Source organism: Lagenorhynchus albirostris, chromosome 5, assembly GCF_949774975.1.
Source record: "Lagenorhynchus albirostris chromosome 5, mLagAlb1.1, whole genome shotgun sequence".
Taxonomy (NCBI): domain Eukaryota; kingdom Metazoa; phylum Chordata; class Mammalia; order Artiodactyla; family Delphinidae; genus Lagenorhynchus; species Lagenorhynchus albirostris.
In genome coordinates this window covers 120,806,972-120,820,427 of record NC_083099.1, presented here as the reverse complement: position 1 = coordinate 120,820,427, position 13,456 = coordinate 120,806,972, and positions in this window count along the sequence as shown.

The window sequence follows — 13,456 nt, the reverse complement described above, 5'->3', positions numbered from 1 at the left end:
TCCCAGCTGAAATCCTTAGACCAACCTGCCTACAAATTATTTGACATGTGAGGACAGTTCACATCATGCATCCACCAACCAACCTGCCAGCTAATCACAGGCACATGAAAGAAGCCAGTAAGACCCAGACCAACCCAGGCAACCCACAGAATCATAAGCTAAATAAAGTGATTGGGTTTTTTAAGCCACTAAATTTGGATGGTTTGTTGTACAGCAAATCCAGCTCAGAAATAATATAGTATAAAACATCATAAAAATGGATATATTATATAGGTATAATTAACTGCTATTTATCTTTCCACATCTTCCATATCTTAAAAGTAAGATGTATTAAAAATCATTTAATTTATAATAAAAAGACCTTTTAAAAGGCACTTTAGTACATAGATTTAATGTTACTTTCAAGAAATGAAATATAAGCCTTTTAGTACTATTATTTCTTAAATGGATGGGAACATATGCCTTTCATAGTAGTAGTAAAAAGATAAAAACCAGAGTGTTATGCTATTTTGTTTTTATTGCATTTGTTATAATGACATGTTGAAGTAAAAATAAGGCAATGATTTGGATACTGTTCATCTTTCTAATATTAATCATGAGCAAAAATATTTATAACATTATTAGATACAATGCAGCCATACTTGAAAGTAGTAAATAATACAATTTGTTTAAAAATAAATTTAAAAGGGTAATAATTCCCTCCACTTTTCCCCCCAGAATAAACAGAAACAATGAGAGATACCTTATAGTCAAATAAATAAGGACAGTTAACTATTTTTATTTCTATTTGTTCTTTGCTTTTTTTTAATCATGTTTAGCATCCCACATCTTTAGCACTCATATACACAATTCATAACCAGATAGCTTTGAGATAAGATGCTTTAGTTTATTACATGAAGAACAATTGTTCAGAGCTACCTCAAAGCCAACTACTGATACTACCATGCTTCTGTTTTGTACTGGAACTGTTTTGATCACTGAGAAATTATAAAGATCTAAAACATCTGTGAGTGAATACAAAGAACACCTACACCTGTGCACAGAGCAATCTGAAATTTTGTGTTTTGGAGATAAGGTTTGCAAATTAATTGTCAGTCACTGGGAATATATTGTTTTTGTATTCTGTTTCTCCTGGGAATTTTCCTAGAGGGTTGTCTTATGAAGCTAGTCTACCACAAGCCTAAATCTGTATTTTTACTACTGTTTCCTTAATTAATAATTAGAAGTTATACAGCAATCACATAGCAGAAAACATGTTATTTAAAAATAAAACCAGATTATGCCTATGCCTATAATACTTAAATGGTTTGTTATTGCTTTTAGGAAAAGGATAAATAACTATGACATGGTCATATATGAGCCTGGTTCTTGCTCATTTCTCATGTTCTTTTGGACTCCTCCTTCCATACACAAATAGATCTTAAGTGTTTATTTTTGTTTACATTGTTGCTTTCATCCTTGCTGTCTGAACTACAACTTCAATGGAGGTATTGCATATAATCTAAGTCATTGTACTCTTTCCTGACTCATTCTGTGACACGAATCCTCTTTCCCATTTTGCCCCAGAAATCCCATTTCTCTAAGAAAATTTCCATTTCGATTATCACCTTTAATTTATCAAAACTTATATGATATTTGCTATGAATCAGGTATATTTCTAAATGTTTTATTAATAATCTACCATTTAATCCTCATAGCTAAGTACTATTATCTCTATTTTCAGAAGTAGAAACTGAGGCATAGAGAGATTTAATAATGCCCCCCTAATGGTAGAAACGGAATTCATTCTCAAAATGGTAGAAACGGAATTCAAAAATTATCTTCTTGTTCCAGTGTCTATGTGTTAATCACTGTGCTATTCTGCTTCTCAATGGCCTAGGAAGTCTTTCTTTAAACACCCCTTCATGGATGGTATATGCTCCTTCTATATATTTTGAAAGCCTTCTGCATATTATCTTTGTAAATATTATCATAATATAGATCAAATTTTATTTGTGGGTATATACACAAATCATCTGTGAATTCCATGAATGAAGTCAATGTCTTCACCAAAAACAGGAGTTAAATTATTTTTTGAAAAATAATTTATTGTTTTTGATAATTTTAATCCATTTTTCTATTATTAATAATTGATCTATTTTTCATCAAATCCCAAGTTATATACTTCTTAAAATGTATACACTTGTTCTGCTATATCATTATTCTCCATGATACTTCTTTTCCTAGGGCCACCCTTTATATTTATTAAAAAAAATAACTTTAATATATGTTTGGTTGATTTACCATATTATCCTTTTATAAAATTTTGAAAAACAAAATTGTAGGAAATTAACTGATAATGCTTTCTTTCAGACCGAGGTCTCACGTTTCCACAAAATATTTTCAGAAAATCCTAACAGTGTAGAACAAGCACAAAAATATATCTATTCTTAACTCCAACAGAGGAAGCCTGAATTTAAGTTCAAAGGAAGGAATGGGGAAAGTATGAATAGAATAGATAACACATTGATATCTTTTAATTTGAAAAATTAAAAGAAAGAGGATAGTGTGAGATGGAGGAAGAAGTCACAGAAGAAAAGTGGAGATTGTGAACAACATGGTAACAATCCCACATTATTTAATCACAGTATGCAATTTAAATGACACATAATATAAAAGATTTGTCCTACTGTCAAAGGGAAATAATGTAATTTAAAAATATTCCTAGTAGATTTTCTGATAATTTAAAATCCTATAAGTATAAATATATTTTAATGATAAAATTCAGTACAAATAATTCTTGTGTTCATTTGCATAGGCATAATAACCCTATTTAAGAAATCTTTTAAAATATTAAGCTTTTTTTAAGAGCTCATAATTTTAATTACAAGAATCTTTTTAACATATCTGATTTTGTTTAGAATTAACTCATTATTGGAAATTTTCCTTCTTTAAGGGGACGTAGTGCATTTTACCTTGTAATTCTAAGTGAAGGATTACAAATTTTTACATTATATACTGGAATATATTAGGGATTTGAAAGAAGATGATGATATTTCCACCAAAATATTCAGTAATCCATATTTTGAGTCATTTTAATTATTTAGTTCATTAACATAAATAAATTTTTATTTAATTTTCTTCTGTGATTACAGAAATGTGTTCTACATATATATCATCAGGTTTTAATCTCCTCTCCCTTTCATCTGTTACATAAATCATTAGAAAACAAATTATTCAGTAGGTTTGGTTAATGTAAAATTAAAATAACAGTAGGAGTAAAATAGACAATAAAAGTTATTTTTTTTCTAATCAATCTTCTGGCAGGAAATAGTAGTACATATGTTTGAGTGTATGTGATGTATACAGGTACTTTGTGAATAGTTTTTATCACAATAATAAGTTTACATATTTGGAAACATTTTCACAAATGAAGTAAATTTTCTTACAGGACTAACACAGTGTGTTGGCTGTTATTTGGTTTGATTCCTTTGTCCTGGTTACACGTTTTATAGTATTCTTCCTCTTTATACCATCTCCTGTGTAGACCCAGGGATTCTACCTGCTTTCATCTCCTTTGTAAGCCTGTCTCTTTCTGCACCTTTTCTTGGGGTTCCTATGTCTTCAAAATTTACTACATTGTAAGAGACAATTTCTCTCATGTCCTCAGAAGAATCAAAGAGAAGATTTCTCACTGATTAGTATGAAGAAATAGAGAAGTCAATAGCTAAATAAAGGATGCCTAAAGATGTTAGATAATGGATACCTGGTGTGTGTGTGTGTGTGTGTGTGTGTGTGTGTGTGTGTGTGTGTGTGTCTGGGTTTTGCCATTTTGTTGTTTGGGTCAAATATTAAAGTGTCTCTCCATCATTCTTAAGGTCTTGGTGGGATTGTCAGATCTGGAACCCTGGACCCATCTTTAATGACAATTGAATTCAATGTAGTTGCTAAAATGAGGAGTAATTATTGAAGACACATCATTAATGTGACCACTAATATAATTATTTCTTCATTTATTTGCAATATCAATATATAAATAATTAATTTGTAAACGGATTCATCCAATCTGTAATATTAATTTAAGTGATAATATTAAAAAATGTGTTCTCAAAGGCAAGGAACAGATTCTCCCTTAAAGCCTCCAAAAGAAACACCGTTCTCCTAACATCTTGATTTTAACCCTATAAGATGCATCACAGACATCTGATGATGTAAATTTTAAGATAATAAATGTATGCTGTTTTTTTTTAAAGTTTTTTTTGTGGTAGGAATATTTCTGCAAATTAATAAAGGAAGAAGCATAAGAGTGGTATGATTTAGAGAGAAGGAAAATAAATGCATACACCTGCCAGATGGTTCTAGCTTGAGAGTCATGTTTGCTTCAAAGTAGTTCCATGCTCAGATCAGCTCTTCAGGATATACAAGAACATAAGAACAGCTAATCACCATCAAGGGCTGAAACTGATAACCATTTGTGTAACACACAACTCTGGCAAAAATCTAGGTGATATATAAAAGAAATCCTGATTAAAATTCAATTTATAATTTTTGAATGATTGCCAATATTGCTCCACAGCAAGGAAAAGAAATTCTAATTTTCCCAACTAGACTTTCAAAATAATTTCATAATTATACAGTTACTTACTGTACTAATATGAGGAAGTGTCATCAATAAGACCTCAAAATATTTATATATTGCCTAACAAATACAAAAATACATAAAAATAAAAAAATTAGACACATTTTGTTAAAATCTGAAGAGAAATTTTACCTTTTGATCCTTTACACAGCTCTGGGGTTCTAGGTGTTTACCAAAAGCTTTGACTCTAGACTTAAAGATAACTAATTTTCTATATTTTATAATTCAGTAGATAACAGCTGCATTATTCTATTATTCAAATTATGAGAAACACCTTTTTGCATATAGTTTTTCTATTCAGTTGAATGTGTTGATACTGTCAGTACTTGTGCTAGCAAAATGTATTGATCAAGGAACCTGAGGACAATTTTGTGCCTCAAATTCCTAACCAAGGGCCTTGTATAAAAAGGACTCTCAATACCCATTTATTGGTGCAGGTGTGCTTGATCAAATCTGCATTTTCATGATGTCAAAACAGTTCTATGCAAAGTACAAAATTGAATCAATCACGTTTGAATGATTTTCTTCCTATAGATACACATCATTTTAGGACTGAAGGTATACAGTTGAAGCTTAACTTTGTGTTTTGTAACCACCAAAACTTTTCAAGCCCTCTTTCTACATTTGCAGAATGAACCATCTGAGTCCATGCCTTTCCAAGCAGAGGGCAAAAATGACTTTCTAGCCTTCCCTTGTAAAGAGATGATAGACATATGACCTGACACCTCTTATCAGGTCAGTAGGTGTGATTTTAGGCCAGAAATAAGAGTAGAGTTCCTTATGGCAAGGGTGGGGTCAGAGACATCCCTTTTTCGGGCAGCAGTGGCAGAGGCAGAAGTGGTAACATTTGACGCTTTCAGTAGCTGCAGCAAAGATGTCTTCATGGTTGTGACGGAATATTATTTCTGACTGAGCAGGTTTTAGGCCTGATTTTCATGTGTTCATGAAGACAAGTCATGCTGTATAATACCCTTCAATAGGTTTATTTTTCTGTTCTATTAGATCAGGTCATGTTCCTTGTAATGAAGGTCTTGACAGAGTAAAGAGACTCGGAGTCATCTAATAAACTTTTCTCATTATACCTGGCAAAATGTGATGTTCAGAGACCGATTTTATTTCCAAGATTCACAGCCAGGTAGGAATAAAATCAATATTAGAACCCATGTCTTTCAAATGAAAATTCTATGTATTTCCATGAAAAAACTGTACATAATGTTTTTTGTTTGTTTTAAATCCAGATGCTTCTAAATACCTAAATATCTGGATATCTTATTCTACCCCTAAATTTACAGTTCTGCAAATTTGCTTATTTTGTCTTATCAGTATAGTTAAAATTGATTTAGATGTAAATTTCTTTTGTGGTATTAAAACTACAGAGAAAGAAACCCACCACATCTTAGCAATTGTGCCAATGAAAGCTCCTCAGGTTTCTAATTATTTGCTACAGAAAGGACTAGGCTAGGTTTGCTTAACTATCAATTCAATGAATGTGGGAGGGAGGGCGCGGGGGAAGGCTATCTGCTAACCATTACTCTCTGGGCCTTTTAAAAACTGTTATAGTAAAACGATCCAAAAAATATTTCTTTTGGGTCCACAGTTACTACGTTTTAAAGCTATTATTTCTTTAAAAAGAAATTATAAACTACAGGAAATTATTTATAGGCTCTGATCGTCCTCTGTAATATGTGACTTGCTCCCCCAACCAGAAGGTCGGTTGTCTTGGGTCTTTTTAAAGATATGGATGAATGAATTTTTGAGCTAGGAATCATATTATGGTAAGCATCTTTCTCCTTGAATAATTTTCATTCTGCTCTCAGCTCTCTAATTCAGGAAATGTTAGATTAGAAACACTAGAAATTCTCAAAGGTTATAGCTGCATATGTGAAGAAAAATGATCTTAAAGATAGCTAAGGACGAAGCCACATATCAAAACTAATACTTGCACTGCCCTGAGAAGCAAAATGGCTGCCCACACACTCTATAGAGCAAGTAATATAACTCACAGGGGAGACATGATTAAATAAATCACATATATCATGGACATAGCACTCCAAAGTGTCCTTTTAGGATTGCCCTGGAAATAAGTATTGTAGGAATTTATTCTTGAGAGTTAAGTCATAGAAAATGTAGATTTTGCCTCTTAAATTTAAAAAGCATAATTCATAATATTCACACATTTACAATGTGTATTTTTTTCTTGTTTATTTCATTTTTTTGTAGTTATTTCCTTTACAAATATTTATCACAGCTCTAATGCTTAAATTGCTATGTTAGCAATTAGGGAATCTAATTAAAATGGTATAGAAAAAGATCTATCACTTATGGAATACATATTCTAGTGAAAAAGAGAAAAAAATGGCAAAGAATTATACTTATTATGGTAAATGCCCAGAGAAAGGTAACAGAGAAACACATACATGGGCATCTAATATAGGCTATTGTGTTCAAGAAACGTTTCAAATTAGATACAGTATTGAACTGAGACTTGAATCATGAATAGTATTTAGTTAGATGAAGAAACGAGCAAAATGGTTCAGGGAAAGGATACGTTCAAATGGGACCTGACATTAGGCACAACTTTGAAATTTGGTAGTTGATTTGATAACATGTCAAATCACATGGCTTTCATCATTCCTGCTTTCTTTCCTAATGCCTATTTATTTTATTTTAGCAACCCTGTTGTGCATTCTACTTTTCATATATCCTGAAAAATCCTATCACCCTTCTCTTCCGAATGCCAATTCTTTAGTTAGGACCATGTGATTTCTTTTTGGGATTACTAAATCAGCCTTCTAATGGATGTCTCTGTCTTGGGCTATCAGTTCCCATTTCCTCCACCCTCTTCATCTTGGATTCACCCTTCATGCTGAAGCTAGTAAAAATATTTTTAAAACACATTTAATGATCAATGTTCTCCAGGAGTTAAAGTGTATCATTGTCACCCCACTGAAGTATTTGGTTAGAATTGGAAGACCTTAGTATAAAGGTCTTGGCCATGTTTTTTGACCACCAGAAAACTTTGAGCACCTTTTCTACTTTTGGGGAATTAGCAAGGCTCTTTAAGATGTGGCCTTTTCCTGCCTTCTCATCTAGTACTATGTTATAAACTCTCTCTTTGTTCCAACCATAAAAAAAAACCCAAATTTTATAACCCCTAGATACACTATTCTTTCCATGGAGGGTTTCCTATGGACTATATTTCCTTTTATCCATCTTTGTCCCATCTCTTCCTGAAAAATTCTTATGTACCTATTTATACTCAGTTGTTGACACCTAGTCTACCAACTGCAGGTATATTTATTTGCCCTGCATCTGTACTATATCCTGATTCTCTTCATTTAATTTTTTCATAATATTTTATATGTCTCTGCCAGTTCAAACTGTGTTCACTGACCACAGGACCATTCTCATCTTCATATTTGTGTCCTAGCACAGAGAAGTCTGTAGACTTGTAAACATTCAATAAATAAAGGTAAAATGAATGAATGCCTTTAATATTTTACATTATCTCAATGTTTTAAGAAAAGGTATAAATTTTAAAGGTAATATTTATAAATTTTCAATATGATTTTTTCTTTGTATAGACTACCATAATTATTTATAATAACAAACTATAAATACTATAAAATATATAACATTTTACTCTTAAAAAAGAATACTAATGAGTTTTAATGATGTCATAAAATATTTGCACACTTTCCCAGTAAATATAAGAGTTTATTTTTTAATGGGTATAATGGACTTTTGAAATATCATTTTGAGACAAACTGCAGTGCATGGAATTCTCTTCACAAATGTGATTCCAGCATACAGGTTTATAAGCCATGCTCAGCATGCACACAACGTATTGTTGAATAATTTATACCAACATGAGGTGTTGAAAATAACTGGGAAATGAAGACCATTTCCTACTCAGATTGCATCTACTGAGGTGGAAGAAAGAACTTTTGAGGCCAGAATCTGGTAACATTTCTTTTTCTACCTGTAATTCCTTTCCCCACCCCCGCCAACATTTTTCTATTCTTTTCTTAGTTCTTCTAAATACAAGGCAAATTTAGCTTCAAAACAGTAGCTAAATCTTTTATAATATTGAAAATTTTTTTTGTAATATACAAAACAAAATCTATCAGTGTAGCTCTGTCTATTCATATGTATGTATAGATCTCAATTTTACATATATATGAAAATATATATTTTATATATGTATGCAATTTTTTTCAGTAAATCAGAAGGTTTTTTTAGTAATAATTTGCCAATCCTCTCTAGTTATAGTATTTCTGGAACAAAATATATAATCAATATTTGCTGATTGAATGTTAGGCTTATAAACATTGTTTATACTGAATAAAAACTATTTTTAATTCCTCTTTGAAGGCTGCTAATCCTACTTAGCCCTTTCCCAAGTTCTGTTCAGAAAATACTTGTCCACTTGATATTTGGTCAATCTTCTCCAGAGAATTTGATCTATCTTCAGTTAGTAACTCAGTGTGAAGGACACTGCAGGAAGTACTCTGGGAAAAATTAAAAATAAATGGTAAATTTCTGCTTTTCACCACAATAGAATAACAGGGCCTGGACTTAAACTCAGTCTACTGAAAAGCAAAAAGCAAACCAAAGCACCAGAACAGAATATATTAAACAATAGTTTTCAGACATTGGATAACAAGTAATAAAGATCTTTGATCCCCAACAGAAGAAAAATGAGTTAGAGGCTGTACAACCTCTTTGGATGTCTGCCTGTTGATACATTTTGGACCTCAAGCAATGAGCAATGACCTCAAACAAAGCCTAGCAGTCTCTTTGGTTGAAATGATGGAGATTCAAGAAAGCTTAAGCGTTTGAATGTTGAGGAGAGGAACTAGAAAGGAGTTATACAGAAAATGAGCTTCAGATACCTGCATATAGGCCACCTCATGTCCTTGTTGAACACTAAGTTTTGTGTGTATGATGAAGCTCCACAAGGGTAGGCAAAAATGACAGAGGAATTCTAAGATGAACAATCTCCAGATGTCCCTGAGAGAATGACAATGTTTCATCTCCATCCTCACTGATTACCCGTGGTATCCAGTAGAGATACCTTAGTAGTAATGCAAAAATATATTCGGAGTAAAGTCTATTTGAGACCACCATAAACAAAGCATGAAGCAAAGTCTACTTGAGACCACCATAAACAAAGTATAAACGAAGTATGAGCTCTAAAGAGGTCAACTGGCAAGCAAATAACTTCACTATCCACAAGGAGAAAGTCCGATGATCTTTCAAATAATAAAACAATCCAGACACTTCACAATGTGTGTTGTGGTTGCACCAGAGACAGAACCAATTGCTTCCAGCCAAAATTGATTTAGATGTCGAGCACCACATATACACCAAGAGAGAATGTGAGTACTTCTTGGGTGTGATAATTTCAGCCTCGGTATTGATGAAGGCCTTGTTTCTTAATAGTAGGACAATGGTCTATCTCTTTTTTGTGAAATTCTTTGTATTTGTATCTCCTAAATTAGCGTGTCAAATGAATGTTCTTGGAAAAATATGTCATCAAAGTAACACCATACCTATTCTCTTGTTGAAAGTTGGATGTCATAATTTGAGCCCAAGTATTGATTAAGGCCTCAAAGCTTTGCTTATTGGTGCATTTTGGCATCTGTTAGACTTTATTTAGGTAATCTACATTGTAGAGGCACAAAAGTCAATTGCCACTCTTTTTATTGTTCTATTGTGTATTTTTAGTAAATGTTGGATTTCCATTGTGTCTTTTCTCTCTTGAATCAAGTTTTTTTTTTGTTTGTTTTTGGTAATTACTGGATAAACTTTGGGGAAGCAGGTGCTTTTCTTCACTCTACTCATAGTTATGTGTTTTTTCTCTGTAGTCCCAAATCAGTGTCATCCGTATTAGGGGACTCATCCATGGTAATTGCTACTTTTTGGAGTTTAGGAACTCAGACTTAGGTTGGGTTAGAATGAACTCCTTGGCATGTTAAAAAGCCTTGGCACTCAAATCTAAAGTCTTTAATGATTTCTCTTAGAGTTGTCCAGTAGTTTGATGGTGTTGTTTGTCCATTTAAGAGAGATGAGTGCAAAGTGCTTGGGACCTCTTTTTATCAAGATTTGTGCCAAAGGGTGCTGTGTATGTCTTTTCCTTATAATTGAGAATCAGCTCATTATACACTTATGTGAAATACTTAAAAAACATTAGCCATTCAAGTCTAGCCTTTTAAAAAGAGTAACAATTAAAATAACCTGGAGTTTATCCCAGGAATGCAAGATTGATTTAACATTTACAGTCAATCCAATTTTTGATTCATTTTATGAATAGATAAAAGAAAACCAGATGTAAGATCATTTTAACAGATGCACTAATGATACAAGTTCTTTGACATATTGAAATTTTTGGTTACATCAGTATGCACATTTATCTCAGCTAAATGAAGTATAAAATGGGTGCGTATTATTGTACATAAAATTAGACTTCCATAAGATGATTTAGAAAATGTTTCTGCAAGGAATAAAAAAAGTGTCCCTGGACTTGCTGTAACAAAAACATGTTATTTGACATGACAAAATGTTTACAGTGGATTTGTCTTACACATTTGCTACCATTTTAAGTGAAGTCGTTTGGACATATATACCACAGGAAATTAGAAAGCAAGAAGAAAAAAGAAAAAGATTGAAATAAACTGAAGTGGGGAGAATCAATCAGAGAGATTATATTTTAAGCAGAGAGATTAGTTAGGGGAAATGAAATAAAGATGCATTTTAGTAAGTGAGGGAAATAATCTTTTTGAAGACTTACACAAAGTGAAAAAAATTATGAACTGTAATTGCAAACAGATTTCTTTATATTAAGTGGAGAGGCTTGTTCAATATAACATGAAAGATGTCTTTTTAACATACCATACTATTATTTGTGGAAACTGAACATGACATTACAGGTTTTAAAAATCTTTCAGTAGGTGTGTACATTGCTTATTTTATATATATATATATATATATATATATATAGTGCATTTACTACAATTACTGAAAAATTCAGTAACAATATTTCATACTATTGAGACTTTCATATAGTTTCCTCCTTCAAAGGGCATAGCTTATTCAGCTGAAGGTGACAAACTATATCTCCAAGAATGAACATATACCACTTTTTGAAGACGGGTGTTATCTTTCATAAAATAATCAAAATCAGTAAAAAGAAGACATTAAAATAAGATTAAGTTTACTGATTTTAATCAGAGAAGGTTGACTGTATTTTCATTTTAATAATTTTAAAGTACATTATTATATCTTTATGGACAAAGAATAATACTTTGATATTCTGAGCTCTTACCAAAGAAGGTAACTGCAAACTTTCTTTGTCCAGTTTTAGCAAAATCCACATTGCTTCTCTAGCTGCCCAGGGTTTTATATTTGAATTAGGTCATATCATCAAAGAGTTGCAATTTATGAAATCTGACTCAATTCTAATACAAATACTTATTTTCTCCAATTTATATGGATCAATGTTATCAGAGAATCTATGAAAGTAACATTCAATTACTTTTATGCCAACAAACAATAACTCTGATTTTTCTTTGGAAATTTTTTCTTGTAGCACATCCTATGTGGCTTTTGTTTTAAGCTTCATTTTCCACAAGAAAGTGCTCACTGAACAAGTTGCAGCTGTTTGCAAGTGAAGAAATTTATAAAGATGCATTTGCAACTTCCTTAATTTCTTAATTTGGAGAATAAGATTTGTTACATTTTCAAATATTTGAGAAGCTTAAAAGGAGTGGGAAAAAGGAATATAGAATTTTTAAAAATTGTATTACAATCAGGTGACCAGTTTTAATTTAAAGGCTACCTGTTTTAGGGAATTTTTTCCCTAGATGAAGTATATGATTACCATGGGTACTTTCTTACTTCCTCATTTTCTCTATCATAATGTTTGCAACAATTTATGATGATTATTTTCTTGTAATCTCCATAAGAAGTTATGTCTTATAACCTATGTCTTATAAAACATTGTCTTTTTAAATCTTCTATGTCCAGAGTGGTTAGTAACTATCAGACACTATAACCTGAATGTATGTTGGATGTATGAATCATTAACATAAAAAAAAGATGGCAGATGTGTGAATCTGCCTATGCATATGGATAGACATTGCATGACTGCACATTTCCATTCTGTGGCTGCCCTTCAGCAACTTGTGCTGCTTGAAGCAGTGTATCACCATCATGGCTACCTTTTACATTTGCCACTGTGGCTTTGATTTTTCTTTATCAACATTCCCTCACTTTGAGCAAACACATAGTCCCGTATGTTTAAAAAATACAATTAAAATCTGAAGATATCTATATGCATGTATAAAATTTCCTGATATCCAGGCTCCAATACCCCAAACCAACTCAATTTCTGACTTCTACACTTCATCTCTCCTGGTCCTCTCACAATCTGATAAAACATAGCAAAATGCTTATGTGACATTTCTACTTGGATATAAAATAAACATCTTAAACTTAGGGATAAAAACAAATACAGTTGTGATCTATACTACTGTCCTTCCATTTGTTCCTTTTTCCTTCTCAGTTAATGGAAACTTCATCTTCCAATTTTTCTGACCCAGAATGATGACTCATTTTTTTTTCCTTTTTCTCCCACAGTTCACATGCAATCTATCAGCAACTATTCTCTTATTCTCTGTTCTATTTTTAAAATACGTCTAGAGTTCGACTCATTTCCACCATCTCCATCACTACTACCTTAGCTCAAATACAACAGTCTCTCAACTGGATTATTGCAATAGCCATCTGGATGGTCTTCCTTCTTCCCCCTTTGCCCTCATAAAGCCTAATCTCCAG